This window comes from Pan paniscus, chromosome X (genome assembly GCF_029289425.2).
Source record: "Pan paniscus chromosome X, NHGRI_mPanPan1-v2.0_pri, whole genome shotgun sequence".
Taxonomy (NCBI): Eukaryota; Metazoa; Chordata; class Mammalia; order Primates; family Hominidae; genus Pan; species Pan paniscus.
In genome coordinates, this window is record NC_073272.2 from 76,311,298 (window position 1) to 76,335,558 (window position 24,261).

The following is a 24,261-nucleotide window of genomic DNA, read 5'->3' on the forward strand; positions in this document are numbered from 1 at the left end:
GGAGAATGCGAATCTGTGATGTATTTTATCATTTAGTCTCCAAAACTCACCCATTTAAGGAAGAGAAGAAATTCCTGTAGAGCTTTTCCTGAGCACAAAAATTTTGATAATTTTTTCTCTCAATTATGATCTATTCTGAAACAAACTAGCTGTGAATTTTTGAAATTGATTTACCCAGGGCTGTGATAAAATTGTGCCTTTCTAAAATGGTCTAAATCCATGGAATTGGCAACCTTGCACATATTTTTAAACAAAATTACTCTTCTCCTAGCCAAGAAACCCTATCCTCCAGAACCAAAGAATTTTTGATGATGAGGGTCACCTTAAATAATGAGATACATGCATACATCATTTTATTGCTTTTCACTTTATTGCAATTCACAAATATTGCTTTCAGGTTTGTGGCAACCATGTACCAAGAAAGTCTATCATTGTCATTTTTACAACACCATATATTCACTTATTGTTTCTTTGCTACAATTTGGTAATTCTCAAAATATTTCCAACTTTTTCATTATTATTGTGTCTGTTGTGGTAATCTGTAACCAGTGATCTTTGCTGTTACTGTTGTAATTTTTTTTTTTTTCTTTTCAGGCAGAGTCTTGTTCTCTCTCCCAGGTTGGAGTGCAGTTGCGTGATCTCAGCTGACTGCAAACTCTGCCTCCTGAGCTCAAGCAATTCTCCTGTCTCAGCTTCCTGAGTAGCTGGTATTACAGGTGACCCCCACCATGATTGGCTAATTTTTGTATTATTAGTAGAGATGAGGTTTCACCATGTTGGCTAGGCTGATCACAAAATCCTGACCTCAGATGATCCACCCTCCTTGGCCTCCCAAAGTGCTGGGGTTACAGGTGTGAGTCACCATGCCCAGACTGTTGTAGTTGTTTTGAGGTGCTATGAACCACGCTCATATAAGATGGCAAACTTAATACATTTTGTGTGTGTTCTGACTGCTCCACTGACCAGTCATTCCTCCATCTCTCTCTCTATTCCTCAGGCTTCTCTATTTGCTGAGACACAACAATATTTAAATTAAATCAGCTAGTAACCCTAAAATGGCCTCTAAGTGTTCATGTGAAAGAGTCATACCTTTATCATTTTAAATCAAAAGCTAGAAATAATTACATTTACTGAGACTAATCAGCTTACTGAAAGTAACCTCATCAAAAGGTGAGAAAAGCCAAACTAGGCTTTTTGAGCCAAACAGTTAACCAAGGTGTGAATACAGAAGAAAAAGTCTTAAAATAAATTTAAAATGCTACTCCAGTGAACACAAGAATCATACGAAAGTAAAACAGTCTTATTGCTAACAAGAATTAAGCTTTACTGGTCTGGATAGAAGATCAAACAAGTCACAACATTCCCTTAAAACAAAGCCTAAACCAGAGCAAGGCCCTAACTCTCTTCAACTCTATGAAGGTGGTGAGTGTTGAGAAAGCTGCAGAAGAAAACTTTGAAGCTAGCAGAGGTTGGTTTATTAGATTTAAAGGAAGAGGCCATCTCCATAACATGAAAGTGAAAGGTGAAGCAACAAGTGCTGATGTGGAAGCTACAGCAAGGTATCCAGAATATCTAGCTAAGATCATTGAAGAAGGTGGATACACTAAACAACCCTGTCAATTTAAAGAAAACTGCCTTCTATTGGAAGAAGATGCCAGGACATTCACAACTGGAGACAACTCAATTCCAGTCTTCAAAGCAGTAACAAAACAGACTGACTCTTGTTGGGGGCTAAAGCAGCTGGTGACTTTAAATTGAAGCCAATGGTCATTTACTATTCCAAAAATCCTAGGGCTCTTAAGAAATATACTAATTTTACTCTACAAATTAGAAAACCTAGATGAAATGAATACATTCCTGGATACATATAATCTATCAAGATTAAACTATAAAGAAATAGAAAATGGAATAGACCAGTAATGAGTAATCCAATTGAAACAGTAACAAAATATGTCCCAATAACAAGAGAAAACTATACTCAGGACTGACTTTAATGTTATATTCTACCAAACATTGAAAAAAGAACTAACAGCTATTCTACTCAAACTATTTCAAAAACTTGAAGAGGAGGGAATTCTTTGTAACTCAATCTATAAGGCTAGCATTATCCTGATATTAAAATTAGACAAGAGCACAATAAAAAAAGAAAACTACATATCCCTGATGAAAATAAACGCAAAGATTGTCAGCAAAATACTAGCAAATTGAATTCAACAACATATCAGAAAGATAATACAATATGATCAAGTATGATTTATTCCAGGAATGCAAGGATGGTTCAACATATACAATTTAATGTGATACATCACATCAAAAAAATTAAAGACAAAAATTATAAGATTATCTCAATAGACACCAAAAAAGTATTTGATAATACTCAACAATGGAGAAAGGGGGAGTTAGATGGTAGGATGAAAAGCTCCATGATCGTCCCCCCTGCTGGGATGCAATTTTAACAAATATCTTCACAGAAAAAAGTAACTTCCCTAAGAAACAAAAGTCAGGTGAGCCCTCACAGTACCTTGTTTTGTCTTTGTATCACTGAAAAAGGCACTAAAGAGATAGAAAAAAAAGTGTTAAGATACAAATTCCACCTCTCTCTCCCACACCCCATGCAGCAGTGGCTTGGTGCAGAGATCATCACTGAATGCTGAGGGAGGGAGAACACAGCAAGTGTGAGGCACTGAACTCAGTCCTGTCTTGTTAGAGGAGAAAACAAATCCAGACTAAACTTAGCTGACACCCACCCATGGAGAGAGCATTTAAACCAACCCTAGCCAGAGGAGAATTACCAATCCCAGCAGACCAAACTTGAGTTTTCACAAACCTCATTATTATGGACTACAGTGCTCTGTGTCTCTAAATGAACTTGAAAGACAATCTGGGCTATAAGGACTGCAACTCTTCGGTGAGTCATATTGCTGAACTAGGCCTAGAGAAAGTGGACTGGAAGGACACATAACCTACTGAGACATCAGTTCATGTGGTTAAGAGAGTGCTGGCATTACCCCTCCCCTAAATCCAGGGTGCACAGCTCACAGCTACAAAAAAGACCCCTTCATTCCACTTGAGGAGAGGAGAGGGAAGAATGGGGTAATCTTTGCCTTCATCTTGGCTATCACCTCAGCTGCAGCCAGATATGGCACTGATAAGAGAGTGCTGAGGCTCCTGTTTTAGTCCCCAGATCCCAGAAAACAATTCTAGATAAACACTGGGCCAGAAGGAAGCACACTTCTTTGGAGGAAATAACCCAGTCCTGGCAACATTCATCACCTGTTAACTGAAAAGTCCTTAGTCCCTGAATAACCGGCAGCAACATAGCCAGGTACTATGTCAAGGGCGTTCAGTAAGCCTCTGAGACTTGCTGGCTTCAAGTGACACTCAATGATTACCAGCTGTGGTGGCTACAGGGCAAAATTTCTGCTTGAGAAAAGTATAGGAAAAAGTAAAGGGGACTTTGTCTTGCAACTTAGGCTCTAGCAAGACCACAAGGTGGTAGAGCAACAAGCAACATCTTTGGATCCCAGGTTTTAGAACTTGGCCCTTGGACAGTATTTCTGGACGTGCCCTAGGCCAGAGGGGAGCCCTCTGCCTTGTGGGTGAGTCTCAAGTCAGTCAGCATTTACAACAAGCTGACTTAAGAGACCTTGGGGATAAGGGAACATAAGCAGTAGTCTGGCAGTACTCTTCATGGCCTGGGGTGGTGGTAACTATGGGGTGAGGCGTCTCTGCCTTTGGAAAGGGGAGGGAAGATTGGGAAAGGCTGCATCCTGTGATTTGACTGACAGCTCAGCCACAGTACAATAGAACACAAAGTGGATTTCTGAGGTTTTTTACTCTAGTCCCTGAATCTTGGATAAAAGCTCTGAACCCACCTGGAGCTTGGGGGACCTCACAACTCTGGAGGGAAGAACACAAACCTGGCTGGTTTTGCCATTGGTTGATTCTAGAGCCCCAGGGCCTAGAGAAAACATAGGCATTAGCAAGAAAGTGCTTACAGCAGGCCTTGGGTGAGACCCAGTGCTGTTCTGGCTTCAGGTCTGACCCAGTACAATCATAGTGATTGTGGTCACAGAGAGGCTTGTGTCACTCCACCCCAGATTTAGGTGGCTCAGAACAGAGACAGAAACTCTTTTGGTTTGAAGAAAGTAAGAGAAGAAAATAAGAGTCCTCGTCTGGTAATCCAGAGAAATCCCCTAGAGTTTTTCCAAGACCATCAAGGTGATACCTCTGGGAGTCTGCAAGAACCACAATGTTATTGGGCTTGGAGCACCCCCTAAAGCAGATACTGCTTAGATCACAACACCCAAGTTCTTTGAAATATCTGGAAAGCCTTCCCAAGAACGATGAGTACAAATAAGCCCAGACAGTGAAGGCTACAATAAATACCTAACTCTTCAATGCCTGGATACTGATGAGCATCTACTGACATCAACAACATCCAGGAAAACATTATCTCACCAAATGAATACTTAAAGCACCAGGGACTTATCCTGGAGAAAGAGATATGTGATTTTTCAAACAGGAAGTACAAAATAGCTGTGTTGAGGAAAATCAAAGAAATTTAAGATATCAAAAACAAGGAATTTACAATTCTATCAGATAAATTTAACAGAGGTTGAAATAATTAAAGATAACCAAGCAGAAATTTTGGAGCTGGAAAATGCAAGTGGCATACTGAAAAATACACCAAAGTCCTTAAATAGCAGAATTGTTCAAAGCAAAAGAAAGAAATAAGGAGTTGAACAATCAGAACACATGGACACAGGGAGGGGAACATCACACACCGGGGCCTGTCGGGGGTGGGGGGAGCTAGAGGAGGAATAGCATTAGAAGAAATACCTAATGTAGATGACAGGTTCATGGGTGCAAGAAACCACCATGGCATGTGTATACCTACATAACAAACATGCACGTTCTGCACATGTATCCCAGAATTTAAGTATATAATGAGCTTGGAAACAGGCTACTTAAGGATACACACAAAAAAGAATAAATACATAAAAAACAATGAAACATGACTACAGGATTTAGAATATAGCCTCAAAAGGGAAAATTTTTTTGCCTTAGAGTTATTGGCTTTAAAATGGAGGTAGAGAAAGACATAGGGGTAGAAAGTTTATTTTAAAGAATAATAACAAAGAACTTTCCAAACCTGGAGAAAGATATCAATACACAAGGAAAAAAAAAAAAAGGTTACAGAACACCAAGCAGGTTTAACCCAAGAAAGACTCCCTCAGGGCTTTTAATAATCAATCTCTGAAAGGTCAAGGATAAAGAAAGAATTCTAAAAGCAGCAAGAGAAAAGAAACAAGTAACACACAATAGAGCTCCAATACATCTGGCAGCAAACTTTTCAGTGGGAACCTTACAGGCCAGACAAGAATGGCATGACATATTTAAAGTGCTGAAGGAAACAAAACTATTACCTTAGAATGGTATGTCTAGCAAATATATTATTCAAATGAGAAAGAGAATTAAAGACATTGTCAGACAAATGAAAACTGAAGGATTTTGTTAACACCAGTCCTGTCCTAAAAGAAATGATAAAGAGAGTCATTCGGTCAGAGGGAAAAGGAGATTAAAGAGCAATAAGAAATTACCTGAAGGTAGAAAACTCACTGGTAATGGTGGGTACACAGAAAAACACAGAATATCATAACACTGTAACTGTCGTGTGTAAACTACTCTTATCCAAAGTAGAAAGACGAAAGAAAAGAATCAAAGTAATAACTACAACAACTTTTCAAGACATAGTACATTAAGATATGACTAGAAACAAAAAAAGATAAAAACTGAGGGTAGAAAGTTAAAGCATAGAGTGTTTATTAATTTTTTTTGCTTGTTTGTTTATGCAAACAATTTCAAGTTGTTATCAGGTTAAAATAATGGATTGTAAGGTAGTATTTGCAAGCTTCATTGTAACCTCAAACCAAAAAGCATACAATGGAGACACAAAAAATAAAAAGCAAGAAACTAAATCATGTCATCAGAGAAAATCACCTCTACTAAAAGAAGATAAGAAAGAAAGAAAGAAGAAAGAGATGACGATAAAAAAGAAAACAAATAACAAAATGGCAGGAGTAAGTCCTTACTTAATAATAACATTGAATGTAAATGGGCTAACCACTCAAACTGAAAGATATTGATTAGCTGGAATTAAAAAAAAGACCCATTGATCTGTTGCCTACAAAAATAAAAAAACGGAACACATTTCACCTAGGAAGACAAACAGACTGAAAATAAATGAATGGAAAAAATATTCCAAGCCAATGGAAACCAAAAAAGAGCAGAAGTTGCTTTACTTATATCAGGGAAAATAGACGTTAAGACGAAAACTATAAGAAGAGACAGGAAGGTCAGTATATAATGATAAAGGTGTCAGTTCAGCAAAGGCATACAACAATTTTAAATATATAAGCACCTGACACCGGAGCTACAAGATGTTAAATCAGATTTAGCCTAAAGCCACCTCCTTACATAGTTAGGTTCAGCCTAAAGGTATTTTTGCACATTGTGAACTATAACAAGTGGAGGTGTAAACAGACAGTAGTCTACACTTGTGCCAGTCAGCGAGTTTTGGCCAATCAATGTAGCCAACTGTTTGAACCTTGTTCAGATAAGGCAAAAGCCAAGCTGTAACCAATCTAGCTGTTTCTGTACCTCACTTCCATTTTCTGTATGTCACTTTCCTTTTTCTATCCATAAATCTTCTTCCATCATGTGGCTCCACTGCAGTCTCTGAGCCTACTGTGGCTCAGAAGGCTGACCGATTTGTGAATCATCCATTGCTCAATTAAACTCCTTTACATTTAATTGAACTGAAGTATTTCTTTTATCAGAGATATATAAAGGAAATACTATTAGAGATAAAGAGAGAGAGAAGCCCCAATACAATAATAGCTGGAGACTTCAACACCCAACTGTCAGCATTGGACACAACTTCCAGACAGAAAATCAATAAAGAAACATCAGACTTAGTCTTAACTATAAATTAAATGGATCTAATAGACATTTACAGAACATTTTATCCAACGGCTGCAAAATACACATTCTTTTTTTCAGCACATAAATTATTCTCAAGAATAGACTATATGTTAGATCACAAAACAAGTCTAAAAACATTCAAAAACTGAAATAATATCAAATATCTTCTCTTACTATAAGGAACTAAAACTAGATATTAATAACAAGAGACATTTTGGAAACTATACAAATACATGGAAATTAAACAATATGCTCCTGAATGACATGTGGATCAATGATGAAATTAAGACAGAAACTGAAAAATTTCTTGAAACATATGCTAATGGAAACACAAAATTCCAAAACTTATGAGATACACCAAAAGCAGTACTAAGATGGAAGTTTATAGCTATAAGTGCCTACAAGAAAAAAGAGGAAAACATGCAAATAAACAATTTAACAATGCATCTTAACTAGAAATGCAAGAGCAAATCAAAACCAAAATTAGTAGAAGAAAAGTAGTAATAAAGATCAGAGCTGAAAGTAATTAAATTGAAATGAAGACAACAATACAAAAGATCAATGAAATGAAAAGTTATTTTTTGGAAAGTTAAACAAAATTGGCAAAATGTTACATAGACTGACTAATAAAAAAAGGAGATAAAAATAAATAAAATCAGAAAAGAAGGAGACGTTACAACTGATACCACAGAAATTCAAAAAATTATTAGTAGCTACTGAGCAACTATGTTCTAATAAATTGGAAAATCTAGAAGAAATGGACAAATTTCTAGGCACATAAAACTTACCAAAGTTGAAGCAGGGAGAAATTCAGAACCTTAACATATCAATAACAACAAAATCGAAGCCATGATAAAATTCCCCCAGTTGAGAAAAGCCCAGGACCCTAAAGCTTCACTGTTGAATTCTACCAAACACTTAAAGAAGAACTAATACCAACCCTACTCAACCTCTCCCAAAAGAATAGAGGAAGAAGGAATACTTCCAAACTCATTCCATGAGGCCATTGTTACCCAGATTTCAAAACCAGACAAAGATACATCAAAAAAAGAGAAAACAACAGGCCAATATCTCTAATCAATATTTATGCAAAAATCCTCAACAAAATACTAGCAAATTGCATTCAACAATACTTAGAAAGGTCATCCATTATCCAAGTTGGGTTTATCCATGGGATGCAATGGTGGTTCAACATAGAAATAATGTGATACATCATATCAACAGAGTGAAGGATAAAAACCATATGATCATTTCAATTAATGCTGAAATAACATAACTTTTCTTCATGAGAAAAACCCTCAAAATACTGGAGATAAAAGAAGCATACCTCAGCATAACAGAACCCTATACAACAAACCCACAATTAGTATCATACTGAATAAGGAAAAACTGAAAGAAAGCCTTTCCTAAAAAATGACAAGGATGCCCACTGTCACCACTGTTATTCAGCATTGTACTGGAAGTCCTTGCTAGAGCAATTAGACAAGAGAAAGATATAAAAGACATCCAAATTGGAAAAAAAGAAGTCAAATTATCCTTGTTTGCAGATGGTATAGCTCATATTTGGAGAAACCTTAAGACTACAAAAAAAAAAAAAACTATTAGAACCAATAAACAAATTCAGTAAAGTTGCAGGAAACAAAACCACCATATAAAAATCAGTACTTCTATATGTGAACAATGAACAATCTAAATAAGAAATTCAAAAAGTAATCCCAAATACAATAGCTACACATAACATTAAATACCTAGCAATTAACTAAAGAAGTGAAAGACCTCTATAATAAAAACTATAAAACATTGATGACAGAAATTGAAGAAAATACCAAATATAGAAAAATAGTCCATGTTCACAGATTGAAAGAATCAATATTGTTAAAATGTCCATTCTACCCAAAGCAGCCTCCATATTCAGTGCAATCCCTATCAAAATACCAATGGCATTCTTCACAGAAATAGAAAAAGTAATTCTAAAATATATACGAAACCACAAAAGACCCAGAGTAGCCAAAGTTATCCTAATCAGAAAGAACAAAACTGGATGAATCACACTACCTGACTTCAAATTATGCTACACAGCTCTAGTAACCAAAATAGTACAGTATTGGCATAAAAACAGACACATAGACCAATGGAAGAGAATAGAGAACCCAGAAATGAATTCACTCACGTACAGTGAACTCATTTTAAACAAAGGTGCAAATAACATACACTACAGACAGTCTCTTCAATAAATGATGCTGGGGAAACTGGATATCCACATGCAGATAAATAAAACTTGACCCCTCTCTTTCAGCACCATATACAAAAATCAAATCAAAGTTGTTTAAAGACTTAAATCTAAGACTTCAAACTATGAAACTACTTCAAGAAAACATTAGGAAAAACCTCCAGGACATTGGTCTGGGCAAAGATTTCTTGAGCTGTACCTCACAAACACAAGCAACCAAAGCAAAGATGGACAAATAGGATCACATCAAGTTCATCAATTTCTACACAGGAAAGAATAGAAACAACAAAGTAAAAAGACAACCCACTGAATTAAAAAAAAACTATTTGCAAACTACCCATCTGGCAAGGGATTAATAACCAGAATATATAAAAAGCTCAAACAACTTTATGGAAAAGAGTTTAATAATCTGATTTTTAAAAATGGGTGAGTGATTTGAGTATGTCTCAAAAGAAGACATATAAATCGAAACAAGCATATGAAAAGGTGCTCAACATCATTGATTGTCAGAGAAATACGAATCAAAACTACAATGACATATTGTCTTACTCCAGTTAAAATGGCTTATATTCAACAGATAGGCAATAACAAGGGCTGGATAAGATGTGGAGAAAAGGGAACACTTGCACACTGTCAGTGGAAATGTATATTAGTACAACCACTATATAGAACAGTTTATGGACTCCTCAAAAATTACAAATTGAAATAACATATGACCCAGCAATTCTGATGCTGGGTCACACCCAAAATAAAGGACATTAGTGTATCAAAGAGATGTCTGCACTCCTATGTTTGTTGCAGCACTATGTACAATAACTAAGATTTGGAAGCAACTTAAGTGTCCATCAACAGGCAAATGGATAAAGAAAATATGGTGCATATACACGATGGAGTACTATTTAGCCATAAAAAGGTGACATACAGTTATTTGCAACAATATGGATGAAACTGGAGATCATTATGTTAAGTGAAATATGCCAGGAAGAGAAAGACGAACATCATATATTCACACTTAGTTATGGAATCTAAATTTAAAAAAAAATGAATTAGTGGGCATAGAGAGTAGAAGAATGGTTACCAGAAGCTGGCAAGTGTAGTGGAGGGGCTGAGGAAAAGTGGGGATGGTTAATGGGTACAAAAATTGGTTTGAATGAATGAATAAGACCTACTGTTTGATAGCACAACCGAGTGCCTATAGTAAATTATAACTTAATTGTACATTTAAAAATAACTTAAAGATTACAATTGGATTGTTTGTAATTCAAAGGAAAATGATTGAGGTGATGAATACCCCATTCTCCATGATGTGCTTATTTCACATTGCATGCCTGTATCAAAACATCTTAAGTACCCCATAAATATATACACCTACTGTGTACCCACAAAAATTAAAAATAATAAAAAATAAAACTGAACAATGCTTCATGATAAAAACTCTTGTTAAATTAGATGTAGAAAGAGCATATATCATCACAATAATAACCATAACATACCTCATCACAATAATGACCATATATGATAAACACACAGCAAACATCATAATGAATGGGGAAAACCTGAATGTGTTTCCCCTAAGAACTGGGCAACTATGCTCACTTTCACTAGTCTTATTCTACATAGTACTGGAAGTCCTAGCCAAAGCAATTAGGTAAGAGAAGTAAATAAATGACATTCAAATTGGGAAAGAGAAAGTCAAAAGGTTTCTCTTTGAAGATGACTTGATCTTATAAATAGAAAAACCTAAAGACTCCACCCAAATTCCCTTAGAACTAATACACAAATTCACTGAAGTGGCAGGATAGAGAATCAACATACAAAAATCAGTAGTGCATTTACATAACAATAATAAATCAGCTGAAAAGATTTCATGAAACCAGTCCCTAAAAGGGACAGCTACAAAAATAATAAAATGCCTAAGAATAAGGTTAAAAAAAAGGTGAAATATTTCTACAATAAAAATTTTAAAACATAGGTGAAATAAATTGAAGAGGACACAAACAAATGGAAAGTCATTCTATGTACATGAATTAGAAGAATTAATATTATTAACATGGCCATACTACCCAAAGCGATCTACAGATTGAATGCAATCCCTATGAAATCACCAAAGAAAATTTTCACATAAGTAGAAAAACCATTCTAAAATTTGTATGGAACCAGGAAAGACCCCAAATAGCCAAAGCAATGTTAAGAAAAAAGAAAAAAAGCTAGATGCATCACACTATCTCACTTCATAATATCTTACTACACAATAGTAAGCAAATAGCATGGTATTGATATAAAAGCAGACAGATAGTTCAATGGAAAAGAATAGAGAACCCAGAAATTAATCCACACATTTATGGCCAGCTCATTTTCAACAAAGGTGCCAAGAACATACATTGGGGAAAGAATACCCTCTTCAATAAATGGTGCTAGGAAAACTGGATATTCATATGCACAATAATGCAACTAGATCATTGTCTCCTACCAAAATCAACTTAAAATAGATAAAAGACTAAAACGTAAAACCCAAAACTATACAACTACTAGAAGAAACCTTTGAAGAAAGGCTTCTTGATGTTGGTCTAGGCAAATATTTTATGGGTAAGTTTTCAAAAGCACAGGCAACAAAAACAAAAATATGTAAATGAGACTATATCAAAATAAAAACCTTCTGTACAGCAAAGAAAACAATAAACAGAGTGAAGAGACAACCTGTAAAATGGGAGAAGATACGTGCAAACTATTCATCCAACAGGGACCTAATAGCCAAGCTATACAAAAAACTCAAACAACTGAACAGCTAAAACATAAACAATGGCCAAAATATCTGAATATACATTTTTTCTTAAAAATATAAACAAATGGCCAAATGTATGAAAAATGATCAACATCACTAATCATCAGGAAAATGCAAATCAAAACTACAATGACATGTCATCTCATCCGACTTAGAATGACTATTATCGAAAGCACAAAAGATTACAAATGCTGGGGAAGATGCATAAAAAAGAAAACTCATACACTGTTTGTGGTTGTATTAGACAATTATGGGTTGCTATGAAGGCATACCTGAGACTGGATAATTTATAAAGAAAATTATTTGGCTTATAGTTCTGCAGGTTGTACAAGCATGGAACCAGCATATGAAGCTTCTGGTGAGACCTCAGGGAGCTTTTAGTCATAGAAGAAGGTGGACAGGGAGCCAGCATGCCACACGGTGAAAAAGGGAGCAAGACAAATGCCAGCCTTTTTTTGTGAGATGGAGTCTCTCTCTGTCGCCAGGCTGCAGTGCAGTGGCATGATCCTGTCTCACTGCAATCTCCACCTCCCGGGTTCAAGCAATTCTCCTGCCTCAGCCTCCCAAGTGGCTGGGACTACAGGCATGCACCACCATGCCCAGCTAATTTTTTTGTATTTTAGTAGAGATGGGGTTTCACCATGTTGGCCCAGATGGTCTGGATCTCCTGACCTCGTGATCTGCCCCCCTGAGCCTCCCAAAGTGCTGGGATTACAAGCGTGAGCCACCGCGCCCGGCCATGCCAGCCTCCTTTAAACAACCAGCTGTCATGTCAACTGATAGAGTGAGAACCCACTCATTAGCATGAGGACAGCACCAAGGCATTCATGAGGGATACACCCCCAAGACAAAATCACCCCCTGCCAGACCACATCTCCAACATTGGGGATCACATTTTAACATGAGATTTGGAGGGGATAAACATCCAAACTGTATCAGTGAGAATGTGACTTAATCCAGCAATTGTGAAAAATAGTATAGAAGTTTTTCAAAAAACTAAAATATAAGTACCTTACAGCCCAGCAATTCCACTGCTGGGTATTTATTCAAAGGAAAGGAAATCAGTATATGCTTATTGCAGTTTATTCACAATAGGCAAGATATAGGCTCAATATAAATATCTATTAAATGATGAATTGATAAAGAAAACATGGTATGTATACACAATGAAATATTATTCACCCATAAAAAGGATAAAATCCTGTCATTCAGAGCAACATACATAAATCTGTAAGACATTATGTTAAATGATAATTATAAATGCCTATCAATGATGGACTAGATTAAAAAAAAGTGGTACGTATACACCATGGAATATTATGCAGCCAAAAAAGAACAAGATCAATTCCTTTGCAGGGACATGGGTGGAACTGGAGGACATTATCCTCAGCAAACTAACACAGGAAGAGAAAACCAAATACTGCATGTTCTCACTTATAAGTGGGAACTAAATGGTGAGAACACATGGGCACATAAAGGAGAACAACACACACTGGAAGCTTTTGGAAGTTGGAGGGTGAGAGGAGGGAGATAATCAGAAAGAATAACTAATGGGTACTAGGTTTAATACCTAGGTAATGAAATAATCTGTATAACAAACCCCCATGACACAAGTTTACCTGTATAACAAACCTGCACTTGTATCCCTGAACTTAAAATAAAAGTTAAAAAAAGAATTATAAATACCACATATTCTCACTCATATGTGGAAGCTAAAAAGTATTGAGCTCATAGTAGAGAGGAGAATTGTTCTTAGAGCCTAGAAATAATCGAGAAAGGAAAGGATAGGGAGAGGTTGATTAACATATACAAAGTTACTGCTAAATGGGAAGAATAAGTTGTAATGTTCTCTAGCACTGTGAGGTAAATATAGTTAAACAAAATTTAGTGTATGTTTTCAAAAAGCTAGAAGAGGGTATTTTCAATGTTCACAACAGAAAGAAATGATAAATATTCAAGGTGATGGATATGCTAATTATCCTGATTTGATCCTTACACATTATATATTACACATGTATCAAAATCTCACTCTGTATCCCATAAATAGGCACTGTTATTAGATGTCAACTAAAAATAAAAGGAAAATATCGTATGACATTGTATTGCTTTATTTGCTTTATTGCTTTGGTCTGGAACTGAACCCACAATTCTTAGAGGCATGTTTTTATCAGCTGCCAGGTGCTTGGCACCTGGGGCTGGCATAGCTAATCAGAAAATTCAATCCATTCTAGGTGAGCTGAGGGAGTTTGCTTGGGATTTTTTCCCCCTGATTTAATACCCTAAAAGTTGTCAAAAAGTTACCAAACATTCTGTCTCCAACTCCACCAGTTATAATGATCCACCTGGTCTTCCATCACTCTTCAATGTCCAGGTCATGAATTTCCAATAATTTAGCCATACCCAGATAACCATCTCAGACAGAGATGGAAGAATAGCTATTAAAGGAAGTATAGGATGCCACTAGTGCCATAGCCAATTGTGACACCTGGGATGAGTTTAACCTAGAAGAGTAGCCATGGGACTCCAAATATCACTTAAATAGTGGCCCAGAATGCATCAGAGCATTCCGACATGCAAATGAATACCAAATCACTTCAGTCCCTGGTCCACTTCTCAGTTCCAGCTCTAACTCAGTCTTCCTGTGCTTTTAATTGGTGCAGAACCCATCATTCCTAGATCATAGCTGATATATATTCAGAGCTTCTGTTACTAAGTACAGGTTCTCCTTGACATATAATGGGTTTATGTCCTGCTAAACCCATTGTATATGCCCATTGTAAGCTAAAAGTATTATGTCAAAAAATCATTTGCTAAACCAAACCGATCAAATATCATAGCTTAGCCTAGCCTATCTTAAATGTACTCAGAACACTTACATTAGCCTACACTTGGAGAAAATCATCCAAAACAAAATGTATTTTGAAATAAAGTGTTAAATATCTCATATAATTTATTGAATACTCTGCTGAAAGTAAGAAACAGAATGGTTGTATGAGTACTCAAAGTACAGTTTCTACTGAATGTGTATCACTTTCATACTATTGTAAAGTAAAAAAAATCATAAATCAAATCACTGTAAGTCACGGGCCATCTACATATTTTGGGAAAGTCTCTTCCTTTCTTCATATCATACTTGCTGAAAAGTAGGCCATTATTTATTAAACTCCTATCTTCCTTCCTATTATTCCTTCAAATAAGCTCACTGATTTCTTTGTGTTTTAGGTATATTAACCATTGACAAATAGATGAAGGAAACAAAAATAGCAAATATGGGCACTGAGAAAAGTTTAAGATTCTGACAAAATTACAAATATGCTAGTTTAGTCCTTCTGAATGCTTTTCTATCAATGCCATTTAAAACTTCATTGTACATTTATTTTTTTCCCTCAAACCTTCACCCCATCTCAAATACTCATTTTCTCTCTAGATTATATAGACTATTTTTTCATGAAGATCCACCTTTCTAGACATTAAGTCTGAGGACACAGTAAAGTATAATGATTTAAAAGACATGTTTACAGACTAATCTCAAATTCCAGCTCAGTCATTTAATGTCTATGTGGATTTGCACAATACACTTCTCAATTTGTGTACCAGTAAAACACAGAGGGTAAACTATACTACTTTTACATTTTTTTACATGTGTTAAATTTGGCAGTGTGAACTAGTATCATCAATAAAGTCTGAAATGTCAGAAATGGAGAGTGAAATAGTCCACAAAACCCCAAAAAAAAGTTTTGGAGAAAATAAAAAACTCTTCATTACATTACCCATATCATCGGACCTCTACAGCCTCCTTGATTTGCTTCTCCCATTATTATTCTATTTATTTCAAATGTTGTATTTCTGAACAAATATGTAAATATAAGAATGCTAAAGATAATCAATATAAAAACTGAGAGCTAGCACAGCCCCTATCATGGAAGGAAAGAACAGTGTTGCCGCAGATGAAGGCTGAAAAGAGTCTTCAAGTTTCAAAGTCTGGCTTCAGTTTCCCCAAGAATTTATAAATTCTTTCTAGGCAAAGTTTTGAGTGAGTCCCAGGAAACAGGCTCATCGAAGTGAGGATATATGCCAGAGCAGTAATGTGGGTCTGGTACTGGACATCTGACAAATATGATGGAGGGGTGGGCTAATCTATATTTTTTTCAGTCTAAAACCACCATGGTCAATCTACCTCTCTCAGGAGCAGATCAAAGCAAAACACTTTACTTGAGATGCATTAGTCAGGGTAGACCAGTGACTGCAATAAACAAAATTTTGATAGTTTATCACAATAAAATTTTATTTTAAACACATTACAGTACAATGTGTGGAGGTAGGGTGAGCATTCTCTGCCACCATCCTTAGTTGATTTATAGAACATAAAAGGGAAAATAGGAACTTCATCAACACATGATCTAGGAAAACCAAGTACCTCAGAAGAATCTGAGCCAGACCCTCCAATGAATTTTGTCCTCAGATTATAAAAATAAATAATATCATCCCAGCAGGAATCTTGTTAATGTCTGTTCTGAACCACATTGTGCCAGTCTAAATTGGTTGCCTTCAATACTCAGTGCAAAGCAAAGATCTCCCTTTACCATTTTCCTGGGGATTCCTTCTGACTCATGCATTAGATTCTAGTTTCCTGCATCCTATGCTTTTCTATTTTATTATTTACTACCTAATTTTGGTAGAGTACAACTTCTAGTTTCTACATGAAAAATGGTACACAGTAGGTGAAGTTTTTAAAACTTCATGTATGAGTTTGCTAGGGCTGCCATAACAAAGTACCACAAACTGAGTGGCTTAAACAACATACATTTATTGTCTCACTGTTATAGAGGCTAGGAGTTCAAAATCAAGGGGTTGGCAGGTTTTGTTCCTTCTGAGGGTTGTGATGGAGAAACTGTTTGATAGCTCTCTTCTATCTTCTGGTGGGTTGCTTAAAATCCTTTTCATTCCTTGGCTTGTAGACACACCATTCCAGTCTCTACTTTTATCTTTGCATGGCAGTCTCAATATGTGTGTGTCTATATAAATTTTCCCTTTTAATAAGGATCCCAGTCATATTAGATTAAGGGTCCACCCTACTTCAGTATGACCTCATTTTAACTAACTACAGCTGCAACAACCTACTTCCAAATAAGGTCATGTCCTAAGATACAGGGATTCAGGACTTCAACAGGTGAATTTTAGGGAGACACAATTCAATGCATAGCAAGTCAGATGTATGAAAATATTTTCATTCCAAACTAAAATTTGACTGGTCATAAAATTCAATGTCAGAAACAAATTTTCTTCAGATTTGGAAAATATTGCCTCATTGTTGACTAGCTTGCTTGCTCAGTAAGCTTCTTGCTTATTGAGAAATCTAATAATTTGGCACTCATGAGTGGTTTTCTCCAGCTCAAATTGTGGCAGATGGCAGAAGTCCAAAAGAGGTAAGGGTGTGGGTTCAAAAAGCAACGTGTCTGTCAATTTTTCTTCATATTCTTAGTGTTTCAAGTTCCAATAGAACAAGGGGAGTTTGGGTTGGGTGTGGGAGAAATGAGTGTGCAAGTTGGGTAAGGTGAAACTTCTGAGTAAAGATAGCAGATTGAACACATTCTAATTAGTGATTTTTAAATATATAACCTGTTTATATCTTTCTGGAAGCTTTTATATATTTTCTTTGCTGTAAGCACTCTGAAGTCCTATAAGAACATTACTTGGTGTGGATTTATTTTTGTCCATTTTCCTAGGCACTCTGTAGGCTTTCTCAGTCTAGAAACTTATACGTTTTAGTCCTGAGGTTTTTTTAAGTTTTTTTGATAATTGAATCATTTCTCTGTTTTCATTTTCACAGTTTTTTTCCTCTGTAACTCCTATTATAAGAATGTTGTATCTTCTGAATTTTTCTTTAATTTTGCCCATCTTTTCTCTCCTGTATCCTATTTTCTGTTGTTTTGTTCCATTTCCTGGGAGATTTCTTCAACCATCCTCAAAAATTTGTATCAAGTTTTAAAATTTTTACTATGTTTTTAAGTTCCAAGAGTCTTTTTTGTTCTCTGAATATTCCATTTGTATAATGTCCTGTTCTTATCTGTTCATAATTCTCCCTACATAATCTCTGTTTGCTTTAAATTGCATTTTCCATTAGTCTCCTTGGTTGTCTTACAGTTTTTAGTTGACTGCTCTTACCTTTAAGCTAAGAATCTCTGAGTTTTCATTAAGAACTTATTGACTGTGGACTTCATTTTAAGCTTAATGTTAGTATGATTATATCTTTCTTTTAAAGATGGTCAGATGGCACCCACATTACATTTACAGCTTCCCAGCTGAAAGGCATAGGCCTATGTGCTAGCTTTCTGGGAACCCAGAAAAGGAAGAAGACTTGAAGGAGGTAGTCTCAGATGGCTTCAACGTTCCTGTCCTTAACGATGCCTGTTTTCCTTCAGTCAAGTTACTTTTTGCTTTACCTTCTCCAGTAAATAAATGCTTAGATTTCTGCCAAGGTGGAAAAATAAGGTAGCCCAGCAACATGGATCTGTGGGTGCAGGAGGGAAGAATCTAGGATTCAAACCTGCTTGCTAAAAATCCTTCAACCAATAATTTTAATTTCAACCTCCTTTATGGTAGATATTAGGGCAATATAACAATAATCCAGTTTTTCTTATTCGAAGCATATGGTAGGAATTCACTTTTGCATTCCCTTTGGATGTTAAGTACACCATGTGACTTGTTTTGACTATTAAATGTGAGCAGATGACAAGTGACATTTCTAGGCAGAAGGTTTAAAAGTGAGTGTGTGATTTTCCGTGTTATTTTTTCTCCACTATGGTAGTCACAGAAGTATGTTTTAATATGGATCCACCATAAGCCTGACTGTGTATGTTTTACATTAGATAACTAGTATGAACAATAGATATATCTTTTTTTTTTTAAGCCTGAGATTCTGGGATTGTTTGTTACTACAGTATAACTTAGCCTATTGTAACTGACTCCCTTTAATCTTTACTTTTGATTTAACTATTGTCATATCACCATTCCTGAGCTTTTTGAGGGTAAGTATAAAATGTGTTCTCAGCTCTTCTCTATTTCTAATACCCCTGTATTGTGTTTTCTTAGGCATATTTATTTGGTTGTAATGTATCCATCTGCACTCTGGCTGACAAAATTTAGTGACTTCTCTCTCTATTTTTATTCCTCCCCTGCTTGTAGGTTTTTTCCTTCAAAAGTATTACATTTCTCCAATATTATTGAGGTTTCAAGAGATAATGAAATTAGATGTGTGTGTGTTCAATCTGCTATCTTTACTCAGAAGTTTCACCTTACCCAACTTGCACACTCATTTCTCCCACACCCACCCCAAACTCCCCTTGTTCTATTGGAACTTGAAACACTAAGAATATGAAGAAAAATTGACAGACATGTTGCTTTTTGAACCCACACCTTTACCTCTTTTGGACTTCTGCCATCTGCCACAATTTGAGCTGGAGAAAACCACTCCTGAGTGCCAAAGGTTACCACCCAAATCACTGTATACCTCTTGATTCAGACAAACAAAATTGTACTCTTGTGAGTGAATATAATTACACCAACAATAATAATCCTGTATTTTTCTATGTTACTCTACAACTTACCAAACAGCTTTGTATTCATTATCATAGTTGAAACTCAACACCTTTCTGATATTCTGATTCAAATATTAAATTTATACTTGAGGAGGGAGACAAGAATGAACAAACTGAAAAAAAAGATGTACTTTTTGTGTTGTGGGAAATAATGACAAAAATGCCAGGGTCTTCAAGATAACAATCAGATATTTGTTTAGTAGGCAGTGGCCAGGATCAGTGTTATAAATGATGGTATATAAGTTTGTTTTGTTTTCTTATTCTCAAGAAAGATATAGTCTGGTAAGTGTCTGTGCTTAGCATGAAGGATCTAGGGCTTGAATGTACTTACCATACTAAAGTATAATTGACATCCCCTCCTGAAAATACTTACCTTAGCTCTTGGGTCTGGCATCAACCTACAAAGAATAGAGCCAATCAAGTACTATGTGTCCTGTAGAGTTTTTGATTTCCTTGTGGCCACAGTTCTGGCACAGGCTTATGTTTTCCCTGAGATTCCTTAGGCCCTTTGTTAATACACATTGAGATTCTCCATGCTTTGGCTCCTCAGGAAGTCAGGCAGTAGTTTTTAAGATATGGGGAATGTATGAGGTCAGGAGAAATATTTGGCAGCTTTGGGGATCTGTGTTTCCACTACTAAGGTATAACCTGAAAGACAAGGGCTGTAGAAAAGGCAGCTGAGGCTAACCTCTCTAAGGCCCTAAGGAGCTCTTGCCTGGGCTTCAGAAAATCTGAGTCCTAGACTATGCTTAGCTACTAACACCCTGTGTGACCTTGGGCATACAACTTCACCTCCCCGAGCCTCTTGGTTCTAAAAGCCCTTCCGGCTCAATTATTCTGTAATTCATGAAAGCTTAACAGTACTGGGAATTGTCTTGCTCAGGGTGATAATGGTTTGAGCAAAGAAATGAATAGGCTGAGTAAAGTGCCACCTTCCCAGTGGATATAAAATGCTTTCTGAATTAAATGCATATCTCCTAAAGCAATTCTTTTTTATTATTATTATACTTTAAGTTTTAGGGTACATGTACACAATGTGCAGGTTATTTACATATGTATATATGTGCCATGTTGTGCTGCACCCATCAACTCATCATTTAACATTAGGTATATCTCCTAATGCTATCCCTCCCCCCTCCCCCAACCCCACAACAGGCCCCAGAGTGTGATGTTCCCCTTCCTGTGTCCATGTGTTCTCATTGTTCAATTCCCACCTATGAGTGAGAACATGCGGTGTCTGGTTTTTTTTCCTTGTGATAGTTTACTGAGAATGATGATTTCCAATATCATCCATGTCCTACAAAGGACATGAACTCATCATTTTTTATGGCTGCATAGTATTCCATGGTGTATATGTGCCACATTTTCTTAATCCAGTCTATCATTGTTGGACATTTGGGTTGGTTCCCAGTCTTTGCTATTGTGAATAATGCCACAATAAACATACGTGTGCATGTGTCTTTATAGCAGCATGATTTATAGTCCTTTGGGTATATACCCAGTAATGGGATGGCTGGGTCAAATGGTATTTCTAGTTCTAGATCCCTGAGGAATCGCCACACTGACTTCCACAAGGGTTGAACTAGTTTACAGTCCCACCAACAGTGTAAAAGTCTTCCTATTTCTCCACATCCTCTCCAGCACCTGTTGTTTCCTGACTTTTTAATGATTGCCATTCTAAATGGTGTGAGATGGTATCTCATTGTGGTTTTGATTTGCATTTCTCTGATGGCCAGTGATGATGAGCATTTTTTCATGTGTTTTTTGGCTGCATAAATGTCTTCTTTTGAGAAGTGTCTGTTCATGTCCTTCGCCCACTTTTTGATGGGGTTGTTTGTTATTTTCCTGTAAATTTGTTTGAGTTCATTGTAGATTCTGGATATTAGCCCTTTGTGAGATGAGTAGGTTGCGAAAATTTTCTCCCATTTTGTAGGTTGCCTGTTCACTTTGATGGTAGTTTCTTTTGCTGTGAAGAAGCTCTTTAGTTTAATTAGATCCCATTTGTCAATTTTGGCTTTTGTTGCCATTGCTTTTGGTGTTTTAGACATGAAGTCCCTGCCCATGCCTATGTCCTGAATGGTAATGTCTAGGTTTTCTTCTAGGGTTTTTATGGTTTTAGGTCTAATGTTTAAGTCTTAGTACATCTTGAATTGATTTTTGTATAAGGTGTAAGGAAGGGATCCAGTTTCAGCTTTCTACACATGGCTAGCCAGTTTTCCCAGCACCATTTGTTAAATAAGGAATCCTTTCCCCATTGCTTGTTTTTCTCAGGTTTGTCAAAGATCAGATAGTTGTAGATATGCGGCGTTATTTCTCAGGGCTCTGTTCTGTTCCATTGATCTATATCTCTGTTTTGGTACCAGTACCATGCTGTTTTGGTTACTGTAGCCTTGTACTATAGTTTGAAGTCAGGTAGTGTGATGCCTCCATCTTTGTTCTTTTGGCTTAGGATTGACTAGGCAATGCGTGCTCTTTTTTGGTTCCATGTGAACTTTAAAGTAGTTTTTTCCAATTCTGTGAAGAAAGGCATTGATAGCTTGATGGGGATGGCATTGAATCTGTAAATTACCTTGGGCAGTATGGTCATTTTCACGATATTGATTCTTCCTACCCTTGAGCATGGAATGTTCTTCCATTTGTTTGTATCCTCTTTTATTTCCTTGAGCAGTGGTTTGTAGTTCTCCTTGAAGGGGTCCTTCACATCCCTTGTAAGTTGGATTCCTAGGTATTTTATTCTCTTTGAAGCAATTGTGAATAGAATTTCGCTCATGATTTGGCTCTCTGTTTGTCTGTTATTGGTGTATAAGAATGCTTGTGATTTTTGTACATTGATTTTGTATCCTGAGACTTTGCTGAAGATGCTTATCAGCTTAAGGAGATTTTGGGCTGAGACAATGGGGTTTTCTAGATATATAATCATGTCATCTGCAAACAGGGACAATTTGAATTCCTCTTCTCCTAATTGAATACCCTTTATTTCCTTCTCCTGCCTAATTGCCCTGGCCAGAACTTCCAACGCTATGTTGAATAGGAGTGGTGAGAGAGGGCATCCCTGTCTTGTGCCAGTTTTCAAAGGGAATGCTTCCAGTTTTTACCCATTCGATATGATATAGGCTGTGGGTTTGTCATAGATAGCTCTTATTATTTTGAAATACGTCCCATCAATACCTAATTTATTGAGAGTTTTTAGCATGAAGGGATGTTGAATTTTGTCAAAGGCTTTTTCTGCATCTATTGAGATAATCATGTGGTTTTTGTCTTTGGATCTGTTTATTTGCTGGATTACATTTATTGATTTGTGTATATTGAACCAGCCTGGCATCCCAGGGATGAAGCCCACTTGATCATGGTGGATAAGCTTTTTGATGTGCTGCTGGATTCGGTTTGCCAGTATTTTATTGAGGATTTTTGCATCAATGTTCATCAGGGATATTGGTCTAAATTTCTCTTTTTTTGTTGTGTCTCTGCCCGGCTTTGGTATCAGAATGATGCTGGCCTCATAAAATGAGTTAGGGAGGATTCCCTCTTTTTCTATTGATTGGAATAGTTTCAGAAGGAATAATACCAGTTCCTTCATTTACCTCTGGTACAATTCGGCTGTGAATCGATCTGGTCCTGGACTCTTTTTGGTTGGTAAGCTATTGATTATTGCCACAATTTCAGATCCTGTTATTGGATTATTCAGAGATTCAACTTCTTCCTGGTTTAGTCTTGGGAAAGTGTATGTGTCAAGGAATTTATCCATCTCTTCTAGATTTTCTAGTTTATTTGCGTAGAGGTGTTTGTAGTATTCTGATGGTAGTTTGTATTTCTGTGGGATTGGTGGTGATATCCCCTTTATCATTTTTTCTTGCGTGTATTTGATTCTTCTCTCTTTTTTTCTTTATTAGTCTTGCTAGCGGTCTATCAATTTTGATGATCCTTTCAAAAAACCAGCTGCTGGATTCATTAATTTTTTGAAGCGTTTTTGTATCTCGATTTCCTTCAGTTCTGCTCTGATTTTAGTTATTTCTTGCCTTCTGCTAGCTTTTGAACGTGTTTGCTCTTGCTTTCTACGTCTTTTAATTGTGATGTTATGGTGTCAATTTTTGATCTTTCCTGCTTTCTCTTGTGGACATTTAGTGCTATAAATTTCCCTCTACACACTGCTTTGAATGTGTCCCAGAGATTCTGGTATGTTGTGTCTTTGTTCTCATTGGTTTCAAAGAACATCTTTATTTCTGCCTTCATTTCGTTATGTACCCAGTAGTCATTCAGGAGCAGGTTGTTCTGTTTCCATGTAGTTGAGCAGTTTTGAGTGAGATTCTTAATCCTGAGTTCTAGTTTGATTGCACTGTGGTCTGAGAGATAGTTTGTTATAATTTCTGTTCTTTTACATTTGCTGAGGAGAGCTTTACTTCCAACTATGTGGTCAATTTTGGAATAGGTGTGGTGTGGTGCTGAAAAAAATGTATATTCTGTTGATTTCCGGTGGAGAATTCTGTAGATGTCTATTAGGTCCACTTGGTGCAGAGCTGAGTTCAATTCCTGGGTATCCTTGTTGACTTTGTGTCTCGTTGATCTGTCTAATGTTGACAGTGGGGTGTTAAAGTCTCCGATTATTAATGTGTGGGAGTCTAAGTCTCTTTGTAGGTCACTCAGGACTTGCTTTATGAATCTGGGCG

At 36.4% G+C, this 24,261-nt stretch overlaps 1 long non-coding RNA gene across 3 annotated transcripts in view; it reads right to left on the minus strand.

Annotated features, from left to right (window-relative positions):
- The window catches only part of LOC134729800 (uncharacterized), a 351,153-nt gene that overhangs the window by 36,553 nt on the left and 290,339 nt on the right, over positions 1-24,261 (minus strand). The window lies entirely within an intron of this gene.